We start from the raw sequence: 12,260 nt of genomic DNA, 5'->3' as shown, positions 1-12,260 counted from the left end.
GCAAACTCTTGACCACTTCCACCCAGATAAGGAGGAAGAGACGCAGGAACATGTCGTGAGCTAACTAGTCGAGAATTCGTGCATGCTGATGAGTACAGCAAAATGGTGGATCAGTGACTTATGTTGATCTTACCAAGTGCCAGTGTCTGATATATTTTCCTTTTCCCCGTGTCCTTCGTTGCATTTTATCCAAGTACGAAGGAATGAATTGAGCTGTGATGGCCGAGAGGTGAAGGCGTTGGACTTGAAATCCAATGGGGTTTCCCCGCGTAGGTTCGAACCCTGCTCGCAGCGCAAGTTCTTGACCACTTCCACCCAGATACATAAGAAGTGGCGCTTCCGCCTGGAAGCAGCCGCAAATTCTGATGAGGACAACAAAAGATGGATTCGCGAGTTATGTTGTGCTGTCGAAGTGTTTTGGTCTGAACCTTGATCAATTCTCGTTGGCGCTTTTCGTCGCATTTAATCCAAGTACAATGAAGACTCCTTCTCACAGCGAGTTCTATATTGATCTTCATTGCGTCACCATATGTAAGTTGAAACAGCTCGTTGAAAGTCAATGATGAAGAACAGAGTTTGCTGAGACGTTCATGGCAGAATGCTTGCGTTCCAACCGGTTTCAGTTGGTAGTAGCAGGCAGGCAGGCGTCCTTCGTATTATCGTATTTCTATGGTGGCAGCTAGCTGGATGCGCTGGCTGCGCCCCAGACGTGGCGTGGCTAACACCAGTTTACTCAGAAAGACACAATGTAGAAGTGACTGGCGCTGATAAGAAATGGAGCTGGTGAAACTTCTAGGTTTGGATGATTTGATGCAAATAACTTCATGAGCATTTTCTATGTAACCCATAGACCAATTCTAACTGGTGAATGAAGGGGTTTAATATGTCACCTTTAACCATTTAATAACCATGTAATAAAGACAGATAACTTTTCAGCCTGGATTATTTATTTTTGCACGCATGTGTTTCCCCCTGCCCTTCTCTGTCTGTTATCATTACAGCACTACTGTGAAGCCCACAACATCTCCACATCAACGGCCCACTCCATCTCAACGCTCCTCTCCATCAGCATGGTACACTTCATAACTTAAACTAGTTCATGACCTCTTAGATCAGGGATGTCAAATTCAAATTGACTGAGGGCCAAAATCAAAATCTGGAACGAAGTCGCGGGCCGAACTCAACAATTATTTTTACAAATGGACTAAAATTGTGCATGCATGCACTTCATACTCGTAGTAAAATACAGTCTTTCCCATCATATTTGTTAGTTAAAATGTATCTGCACATCCTGTGACACAGTAAATTCCATGTTCAAGTTGTGTTACGCTATACATTAATGGTGTGTGTGGGCCAACTGTAATACACATTTGAAACGATCTCGGGGGCCAAATAAAATGGTTCCACGGGCCAAATTTGGCCCCCGGGCCTAAGTTTGACATCCCTGTCTTAGATCATTTCTTTTTGCATGCTTGTGTACCTCCCTCTCCTCTCTTACTGTCTCTACCACTACAGGCCTGCTGTGCAGCTCGCTTGAAGGACAACACCGTAGCAGCACAGATGTATTTCTTTGTGTCTTTTTTATTCAAGTGCACAACATGACTAACTAGACCATCTTCATCAGAGTCCATGAGTGGAATGGAGAGAAGAGCCTAATTATCTGAGGCCCTGATTCAGCAGGTGTAGGCCTATGCACCGTGGCATTAGGCTATTGGTCCTTCTCCCAAGGTCTCACTCAGGTTGCCCACACCCATAAACTATTTACAAAAACAAAGACAATGCACATATAAAGATGCAAATATAAATAAAATTACATATGAAAAAGGGAGGAACCAAGAAAGGAATCCCAAAAGCCCTATAATTGAAAAATAAATAAATAAACATATAGCCCACCAGATTTAAGAGTAGACCATTAACACCAGTAAAGGTAGGATCATAACTTTAGGTGTATATCGCTCTAACATTACAGAAAACAAGACAGACTCAGCTCCTCATTGAGGCCAGAGGGTTCGAGTGAGTTCAGCGTATATATCCAAAAAGCTTCTCTGCATAAGAGTTTTTTAATCACATCTCCACCTCTAGGTGGAGTGACAACACGTTCTATGCCCCAAAACTTAAAGGGACAGTTTGGTCAATTTCAACATGCAGTTGTAATGCTCACACTACCCTGGACTTGTCAGTGCCTGAGATTTTTTTTTCTTCTTCGTCAGCCGTTTCCGAGATCCTGGTCATTGTAATGGGGGCAGCTCTTTGTTTACATTTCAAAAAAACATTTTTATTTATTCCCAAAAACATCCAAAAGGTTATAAAACATCAGCAGACAACTAGCAAACAGCAGTACCTTTTGGGAAAATATTTGGAGTTGGCCTATGTTTCATTTTTTAAAAATGTAAACAAACGCTGCCCCCATTAGAATTGCTCATATCTCGGAAAGGGCTGAGCCAAAAAATGTGGCATCACCAGGTACTGACAAGTCAAGGGTAGCGTGAGCAATACAACTGCATGTTGAAATTGACCAAACTGTCCCTTTAAGTGAGGCCGGTGACCCATGTTTGGCTTCCATATAGTGTCTAGCCATGGCATATGTGGTGTTGTTTGTGCGAATAGCAGTTTGGTTGCTCGGCTATTCTCAATTTCAATTCTCGTTTCGTTTGGCCGACGTAAACAAGGCCACATGGGCATTTCAATAGATAAATGACATGTGTGCTGCTACACGTAATAAACGACGAGATTTTATATCGTTGCCCTGTGCGCGGATGGGAAAAGTATTTGGAGTTTGTGGAGTTTGAACAGTGTGAGCAGTTACCACATTTATAAAAGCCTGTGGGTGGACTAGGAAGCCAGGTCGTGGGAGATGGTGTATTCATGTCTGAATGTACGAGGCGGTCACGGATGCTGCGGGCGCGTCTGAAAGTAAAAGTCGGTGGTTCAGAGCAAAACTCATTTAAAGCAGAATCACTTTGTAGTACATGCCAATGCTTGCGAATAATATTCTTAACCCGTCCAGCTGCTGGGGAATAACCAGTGGAAAACCCGATTTTAAAGCTTTTTTGTTTTTTTGTAGATTTGCATAACAGCGTTGACCGATCTGTATGCATTGCCCTTTCGTAGGCCTGGTCGATGTCTGGCTGTGGATAGCCGCGTTGCTGGAAGCGCTCTGACAGTTCCACAGCTTTTACTTTAAAGTCCGCGGTGGAACTGCAATTCCTACGAAGACGCAGAAATTGGCCCGTGGGGATGTTGCGTTTTAAATGGGTGGGATGGTTACTTTCAGCATGTAGGAGTGTATTGCGACTCAAAGGTTTACGATAAATGGTTGTCTGTAGAACGCAGTTGTCATCTTTGAATATGGTCAGATCTAGAAAGTGAATCTGCTTGAAGTCCGACTCCATTGTAAAGGACAGATAGCTAGTGGTGGAGTTGGCATATGCCAAAAACGCATCTAATTGTGCAGGTGTGCCTCTCCAAACCAGGACGATATCATCAATATATCTCCGGTAGAGGACCATGTTAGAATAAAAGGGATTTTGGTTCGGATTGTGTATGAATTTCTCCTCCCACAAGCCCATGACTAGACACGCGTAAGAGGGGGCGAAGGCACTCCCCATTGCGGTTCCTTGCAGCTGTAGATAAAAGCTTGCGTCATATTTGAAAAAGTTATTTGTCAAAATAATCTCCACCAAATTAAGTAAAAAACTTGAAGGTGGCAGGATGTCAGTGGGTCGTCTTTCTAAGTAGTGAGACATGGCTTGTATCCCAATGTGGTGTGGTATACACGTATAGAGGCTTTGGACATCAAGTGAGACCAGCATATCACTTGATTCGCATTGCAGATCCTTAAGTACATTCAAAACATCCGTAGTGTCACCGAGATAAGAAGGTCAACTGAAAGCAAATTTTCTCAGGAAAAAATCAACAAACTGCAGTGTTTCCCACAGTAAATTTTGGAAACTATGGGGGCAGCCGGGAGTTTTGTCCTGGGGGGGGGGGTGTCTTTTCAAGCGGGCTTTGGGGGGGGGGGGGGGGTGTATTCATGCAGCGTAAATGCAAAATGGCAAAACAATGAGTACAGTATATTGGCGCATGGAGAAACTATAGGCCTAGGCCTACATTTCAGCCATTTATATTTTGAGAAATAAGGCTACATAATACACATGCAGGGGTCTACGTAATGAAAAAAATAATAAAACAAAATAGGAGCAGAGATAAGAATTTAAGACTACTGTGAAATTGTTAACGCATAAACAAAAAGGGTCTAAGAGGGTAGGCTATGCCTTTTTCCCCACACACATAGGCGTACACATTCTACATGAGGGGTGCTGGTCACAGGGCCTGATTTTTTAAATTCCTCCCAAAATTCCTCCAACTGTAAAACAAAGCCTGGGGAGTGTTAGTAAACTCATCCCAACTGTCCCTTCTCTGAAGGTTTTTTTTATTGCTCCCAAATCCAAGTTAACTACAACAACTTGACTAGGCTTTTGATCCCTCTGTCTTTCAAGCACTTGTGGTCTATAGGATGTATTTACTCCAGGAGGAAAATGCGAAGGAAATCGTAATTCAAATCGTTTTTAACAAAAACGGAAATCGTAAAAAAAAAAAAAAAAGTAAAAAAAAAAAAAAATTTTTTTTTTTTTTACATTTTCGGAAACTATGGCGGCCATATTTAAACTATGGCGGGCCGCCATAGTTTCCTCAATGTATGGGAAACACTGAACTGAGATAAAGGTTCTGTAAGGCTCCCTATGCTAGAGACTATAGGGCGTAAAGGTGGATCATTCAAGCGCTTGTGAATCTTTGGAAGCCCATAAAATACTGGGCAACAAGGGTGCTCTTTTTGTAGAAAAGACTTCTCTTTCTCAGTAATCCAACCTTTTACATGAGCCTCATCAACGAAATCATGTATTTTCTTTTTCGTAGTAGTTGTAGGATTAGAAACCAAACGCTGATAATGCTCTTTGTTTTCCAGCAACTTTAATATACTGCAATTATAGTTGTCAAAACTCATCACGACAATAGCGCCCCCTTTGTCAGCAGCGCGTAAAATGATATCCTGTCTAGTCTCCAAATTACGCAGCGCTTCAATTTCACTTCTTGACATATTTTTTGATTTAGGGGTAAATTGTCGGTTTAATTTCGCTATGTCTTTTTCAACCAGTTGGCTAAATGTAACAATGGTTGAGTTTTGATTGGAGAAAGGTATAAACTTAGATTTCTTCTTGAATGGGGTATTTTCTCTTAATATAGTGTTCACATTGGGATCTGAGTTTCTACACACAGTGCTGCTACTGGATAAAGCGTTCCTCTGGAGAAAAAATGTTTAAGATGTAACTCTCTGAAAAACTTAAAGCAGTCAACCTTAAGAGAAAACATATCAGTATGATTAGAGGGAGCGAATGACAGTCCTTTCCGGAGCACTGCCTTCTCCTCATCAGAAAGCTCGCAGTCGGAGATGTTTATCACAGTCTCTTCACCTGGGTGCGTGGGGACCACCGGGTTGGTGCAGGAGGATCTTTTCTTGCCCCTCGTCCCCCGCCTTGTTTTTTCTTTTGGCGTTGGAAGTTGTTGTTGGCCAAAAAAGGCCACGTGCCAGTATCGCTCATACCATCCGACGAATCTCTTTCACTGGCGGTGGAGAGGACTGGGTCTCTGTTGGTTCTCGGTCTCACTGGGCGGTGATTTGCAGCAACCCTCTTCCTTCTTCCTTGCCACTTGTAGACTGTGCCATCCGTGTAGTCAATCTGCTGTGCAGCTCACTTTGCCTCCGTGGTCCACAACTCCACCATGTTACCGGGAGGCAGTAGTGCAGCAGGATGCAACACCATCCCTCCAGCAGCCCTCTGCTCAAGCTCTGGCTCAAGCTACTCCTGATTGGCAGAGTTTTCTGCCAAGTCAGTTTAGACGAGTTTTGCAGCCTGGGGATTGGGAGTGGGTGGCTAAATGTTTGTATGAGCCCACAGGTCAACTGAAACAGAGGCTCAGCACAAACTGGTTCTACCCACCACTGCAGCCCAAGTCATCTCCACCTCAGCCTCGTGCTGTGTTCCAATACTCGTACTGTCCGCCCTTTGGGTACGCAGGGTGTTCCATTTCTAATTGCGACGGTAAAGTGTACTGTAAATTACCCGGATAACGCCCGCAAAATGGCCATTTTTTGAAGTGTGGAGTTACTGTACACTTTTCGCACTCAACGGCCGCCATGTTTGTGACGTAGTTGAGTGTCAGATCTGTCAAACAGTGGAATCACCGTGATAACAGCATAGTTTTGATTCCAAAGACAATCGCCATGTGTATTAGAGGCAGGGGTAACTTTAAAAAGTGTCAGCATAACGAACAGTGCCTTCCGTGATGAATTGCATATTGGCGGTTGGTAAACTCGGCTGACACGCGACCAACCGTCATTTCCGTTAAGTGTATCAGACATAGTGCTGGGCAATATGGAAAAAAAACCAATATCACAATATGGATTACTTTATGTCACGATAACGATATATACGATATACACGATATAGCACAATTACAAACGTTTTCAGTTATTCTCTTTATTTGCTCTTTATTTTTTCACGTTGCAAAACAACCTTTCTTTAGAATGGGTCTTTTTATGGGTCTTTATCCACAGTGTGCCCATGGAGCAAGGAAATCCTTTCACAGCTGGATGTGGCTCACCAGAGCACGTTTCCTGCAGTGCTAACTGCTCAGTTAGCTCTTGACAGGAAGTGTGTCACCTGTTTAAGACCGAGGACCACTGGTAACAGCTCCTCCTACATTCAAGCAGCGATGGAGGAGGTTCACAGTGAAGAGTGGGCACGGCGAGCCATCCATTACCTGTCAGACTGCCAACATCATCAAAAAAGTGTGCCCTTTTTCAAACCACTGCTGCACCTGAATATGTTGCACCACCAGAGTTCAGGCCCCTACCACTGGCACAGTGGTTTGAGACTGTCCACTCCAATGACATCACAGCTCATATGGAGGAGATGAAGGGTGTAATAACCTCCACCTATGGCTGAATTTGAAAGATGGATTCGCATGTAATAATGTTATAGAAGTGTGTTCATAATTACCTCACAATTAAGCAGAATGTCTTGTTGACTTTATTTTGTTTTCTTTTCAGATCACCAAAAAGCTGGCTGGTGGCATCGCAGACACAGCAGCTTGGATGACCAACATTGGCAATGAGCTTGGCCAGGTCCTCAACTATGTTTTAACAACTGGTGAAGGCGCAGGACTGGAAGAGCTGTACCAAGGTGTCGTCCGGCGATACGAACACGCTGGGGAGCCAGAGCCATCTGCCATCTATGTTGACCGGGACTGCTTGTATGCTTTTCCTGTTTTGTTTGTGAATCATTATTGTTGATACTTGCAATCACACTCTTTTGGTAAGCTGTGTGACCCAGTGTGACCAGTCACACACTTGCATGATGTTACAAAAAACACTGCTGTTAGTGATGTTCAAAACTATGCTGTGACAAGTAAATTAAACGTGTGTGTGTGTGTGTGTGTTTACGCGTGTGAGAGAGAGATCTGACTTAAGCTAAATGTATGTAAGCGTTTGCTGGTGAATATACAGATATTAGTATGCTACTGGACTCCTTAATTTCCCTCAGGATGAATACATTTGACTCTACACAATCTGTTTGTAGCTCATCTACTTCATATAGTAGGGCCATGGGTAGAAATAATTGAAATAGGTAAGGTTTATGGTATGTAAATTTCCCAAAAACGTTGCTAAAATCAGCTCATCAAGGCATAAAATGTGTCTACCCTTGACGTGTATAGTATACACGTCAGTGGTGTCTACCCTTGACACTAAGAGGAATTTTGAATCTGGTAGGCACAATCAGTGTCGCCAAAAGAAAATCAGCCAAAGTTGCTAATGGCTCGCTGAAAAGTCGCTAGATGACGCCATGACATTACGTATGACGTCACGGCGTCACACACCGTGCGCTGATATTAGGCCAGTCAATCTAGCATTTGACCCGGGACAAATTGCAATAGTAATTATTCCATGTTTTTTGTAATCCCTAGGTTTGTCTAAATAACATATTAACAATCTACAGCTTTATATTTAGTGGAACATACTTTTTATCAACGTCAAAGTTGGAGATTTCCCATTAATTTTCCCATAGGGAGACAATATATAAGATACTTGGGGAATAGGCTAAAATTTAAAACAATAAGATATCAATTTGAAACTTTCACAGTAATTTACTCAAGCAAAGACAAAGATTTTTTGTATTGCAAGTTGTCTGAAATATGATGATTAAATATGCAAATGAGATCACATCTACTTAAATATGTGATAAATTATGCAACAACGGCCAAAATATAAAACAAATTGCAAAAGTAATGATTTACACTAGAGATGGGATTTATGGCTCTTTGACAGGATCCGGATCTTAGTGGCTCGTTCCTTTCAAAGAGCCGTTCAGAAAACTGGCTCTTTTGGCTCTTTTTAAAATAATTTATTCAGTGTTAAGAATGTAATATTTTGACTCCACCTCAAGGTAATTTTGTCCAAACAACAACTGATTATTCTCCTGCTTCTAAAGACCGCTTTTGCCCGTCTTTGCGGCAAACAATTGTGTTTTTCCCCGAATTTAATTACTCTGGTCGAGGTCATGTGCTTAAAATGAAAGAAAAATGAACGATGAACCGTGATCCGGTTCCCATCGTTCACTTCAGGGAGCCGTTCAAAAGAACCGGCTCGTTCATGAACGACACACCTCTAATTTACACTTTTTTATTGATACTTAATCCACCCTGCATCACATATGAAAAATCTACCTTCATCACTTTAGTGGAACATGCTTTTTTGAAGGTCAGAAGTAGCAGATTTCCAATGCATTTTGCCATTCAGTGGGTAAAATCGTATACTGTTGACCTTGGGAAAGGTATGTTACACTGAATTGATGAAAGTAGATTTTTACTATGTGATGCACAGGGGTTGAAGGATCAATGTAATGTATGAACCATTACTATTGCAATTTGTTTTATGCTTGGTCTGTTACCACAGTTTTGATCACATATTTCAGTACATATGACCTCATTTGCATATTTCAGAAAAGCTGCAATTCAAAAACTGTTTGCCTGAATGTGAGTTACCATCTGTGAAAGTTTCAAATGAATATGCCAGTTTAAAATTTTACCCTATTCACCTTTAAATTCCTATATTCTCTCCCTATGGAGAAATGAATGGGAAATCTGCCAACTTTGACCTCGACAAAAAAATGTATGTTCCACTAAATATAAAGCTGTAGATTTTTAATTGTGATACAAGAGGGCAGCGTTGCCAGATTGGGCGGGTGCCCGCCCAATTGGGCTACTTGGGATGAGCATCGGCGGGCAAAAACGGGAAAAATTGGCCATTTGGCGTTTTTTTTAAGCCGTTTTGGGCCCATAGAAGTCAATGTAATTTGGGCGGAATTTAGCGCATTTTGGCGGTTTTTAAGAACCTTTTGGGAGGGATTTGGTCAGACACATCTGGCAACACTGCAAGGGGGTTTAAGGATCACTTTAAAGTAGGAACCATTACTATTGCAATTCGTCCCGGATTTGGGCCTTTTCAGACCTAGATTGACTGGCCTATATACAGACACGTGCCCACATGCCTTCTTCCACAGTAAAAATGGGCGGTACTAGCTACTTTTTGGAGATCAGAGCTACTCTGCTGCCCTACTTAAAGGACCAGTTCAGTCAATTTCAATATGCTGTTGTATTGCTCACACTACCCGGCTAAGCCCTTTCTGAGATATGAACTATTCTAATGGGGACAGTGTTTGTCTACATTGTTTTTTTTTTTTTAATGAACATAGGCCTACTCCAAATATTTCCCCAAAAGATACCGCTGTTTGCTAGTTGTCTCTGTTGTATAACCTTTCGGATGTTTTTGAGAATAAACAAAAATGTTTTTTTGAAATGTAAACAAAGCGCTGCCACCATTGAAATGACCAAAATCTCGGAAAAGGCTGAAGAACAAACAAACAAACAAAAAAAGCCTCAGGTACTGACAAGTCCAGGGTGGTGTGAGCATTACAACTGCATGTTCAAATTGACTGAACTGGTCCTTTAACCGTGGGAAACTCTTCAGACGGCGGTGCAGAGTCACCATTCAGAGTTCCCACTCTATTTCAACAATTATTTATCCAGGACATTGCCAGGACTATTTTTTGATAATTCAGGACGGTTTGTCCGTCGGACCCACACAGCGACACACAATTCATTTCAGAGATAATGTGACAATATGACTAAGATTTGGAAGGTGAAAAAGTGAATCGCACTCGGGTTCTTTTCTTCTTTTTTATCTTGTATTTACATAGCAGCAGAAGTGTAGACAAAAGTTTCGGCTGTTGCCTTCGTCAGTGTCTCATCTTACTAAGCTACTTCCTGAGTTTTATCTAGGCGTCTCCTTTGCACACTTGTTGCTGATTGGGGATGAAGCAGTGCGCGCTCTAAAGCATCAGGCCTGATTGGAGAGCCCACTGCGCCACCCCCTGGATCAGCACAAATAAGTCTACAAAAACAATTGAAATGCATTTGTAACAATTCAAGAGATAAAATGAGGTAGCAACAAGCGAACATAAAGCCACAAATATACATATGGTTAAGTCAACAAGGCTAAATCTCATAACACATAAAAGACAGAAGCAGACACCGGAAAGAATATGAAAAAACAAGGGAAATCTACAGGGGAATTAGAGGAAAGGTGATAAATCAAAGTCTTCGTTCATGCCCCCTGGCGACATGGATTGGAGACAATGTATCCAAAATGCCTCTCTCTTGAGAAGCATCCTGTCTACATTGCCTCCTCTCCGAGGTGTTTGAATCTGTTCAATCCCTATACTTGTCAAATCTCCAAGGGTATGATTTTGTTCAAGAAAATGCCTTGCAACAGGGGACGTTATGTCTCGTATGGCGGATTTGTGTTCACTAAGTCTAGTTTTTAAAGCTCGTATTGTTTTTCCTACATAGGGCAGGTGACAGGGGCATTGCAAAAAGTGTATTACTCTCTGAGCTCTGCCGCTGAGTCAGTCATATAGAATCCGACGTATATGATGAATTTGACATGCAGTCAAAGCCTTGTTAGATCGATTTCGTTCACGGGGCTATCCCGAGGCGTGGCTCTCCACGGCGTATAACAAGGCCAAAGCATCGCAGAGATCACGCCTATTGGCTGGCTCTAAAAAACAGAAGCGCCCGTTTTCAGTTAATTACGCACTCACATTTAACAACATATCGGGACGCATTAAAACGATAGTGAATTCACATTGGTACATTTTGGCGATGGACCCTTGCTTAAGAACACGTTTGCGCACCGCCCTCTTTTTACCTATAAAAGATCTAGCAACCTGAGCAACCTGCTGGTAAGATCAGACGTAGTGCGTCAAAAGAAGCCATCCTTTATTAAAGGGTGATTTCCATGCAGGAATTGCGCGGCCTGTCCACACATCCAAAAAGTGAACAAATTTAAAAACAACCACACAGGAAAGGAACACAAAATTCACTCTCTAATAACATGCTCTTCACAGAGAGTAATATACATTTTGCAATGCCCCTGTCACCTGTCCTATGTAGGAAAAACAATGCGAGCTTTAAAAACTAGACTTAGTGAACACAAATTCGCCATACGACGGGGAGACATAACGTCCTCTGTTGCAAGGCATTTTATTGAACAAAATCATACCCTTGGAGACTTGACATGTATTGGGAGGGAAAGTGGAAAACAGCGATCCTAGCGGTTACGTTCCAAACACCAGGGTGATCCTATTGAAACTCCCATAGACGAGTTTTTAAAAAAATCCCACAAAGATATGACTAGGAACTATAACACCAGACACATTTTTCAGCGTACACAATAGGATGAACTACTACCTGTGAAAATCTTAAGTCATTTTTTGCCCCTTTAAGAAAAATAGAAATTGTGCCAATCTGGTCGGAAACGGACTACAGCTCCCAGCATGCTGTGCTTCGCGCCTAGTTGACAACACAGAGAAACAAATGAACGCGAATGAACGCAAGTTCTTCGCATATCTTCACATTCTTGTAATCCTATGAGTTCCACATTGTCTTCTTATTACACATATATACACGCGATCATTTTGGTTTGGTTTTAACTTCTCTAGTAGATATGATGGCTTCTGTAGTGACGAGTAACCACCTCTCTGGCTCATGTTTGGCTATGCTAATTTGGCTATGCTAATTACATGGAGTAAACACGTCACACATGCCAGTCAGTGTAGTTCTGTATTAGCTTTTTAAAGAAT

The 12,260-nt window shown here is 42.1% G+C and overlaps 1 non-coding gene across 1 annotated transcript; it reads left to right on the top strand.

The window, feature by feature from the left end:
- The first annotated feature begins 212 nt into the window (after nucleotides 1-212).
- On the top strand, nucleotides 213-294 carry trnas-uga (transfer RNA serine (anticodon UGA)). The gene has a single exon. It is a non-coding gene; the product is annotated as a tRNA-Ser (tRNA).
- The last annotated feature ends 11,966 nt before the right edge of the window (nucleotides 295-12,260 follow it).

This window comes from Engraulis encrasicolus, chromosome 21 (genome assembly GCF_034702125.1).
Source record: "Engraulis encrasicolus isolate BLACKSEA-1 chromosome 21, IST_EnEncr_1.0, whole genome shotgun sequence".
In the NCBI taxonomy this organism is placed as follows: Eukaryota; Metazoa; Chordata; class Actinopteri; order Clupeiformes; family Engraulidae; genus Engraulis; species Engraulis encrasicolus.
Note: the sequence above shows the minus strand (reverse complement) of the source record. Positions and strands in the feature narration are given on the sequence as shown.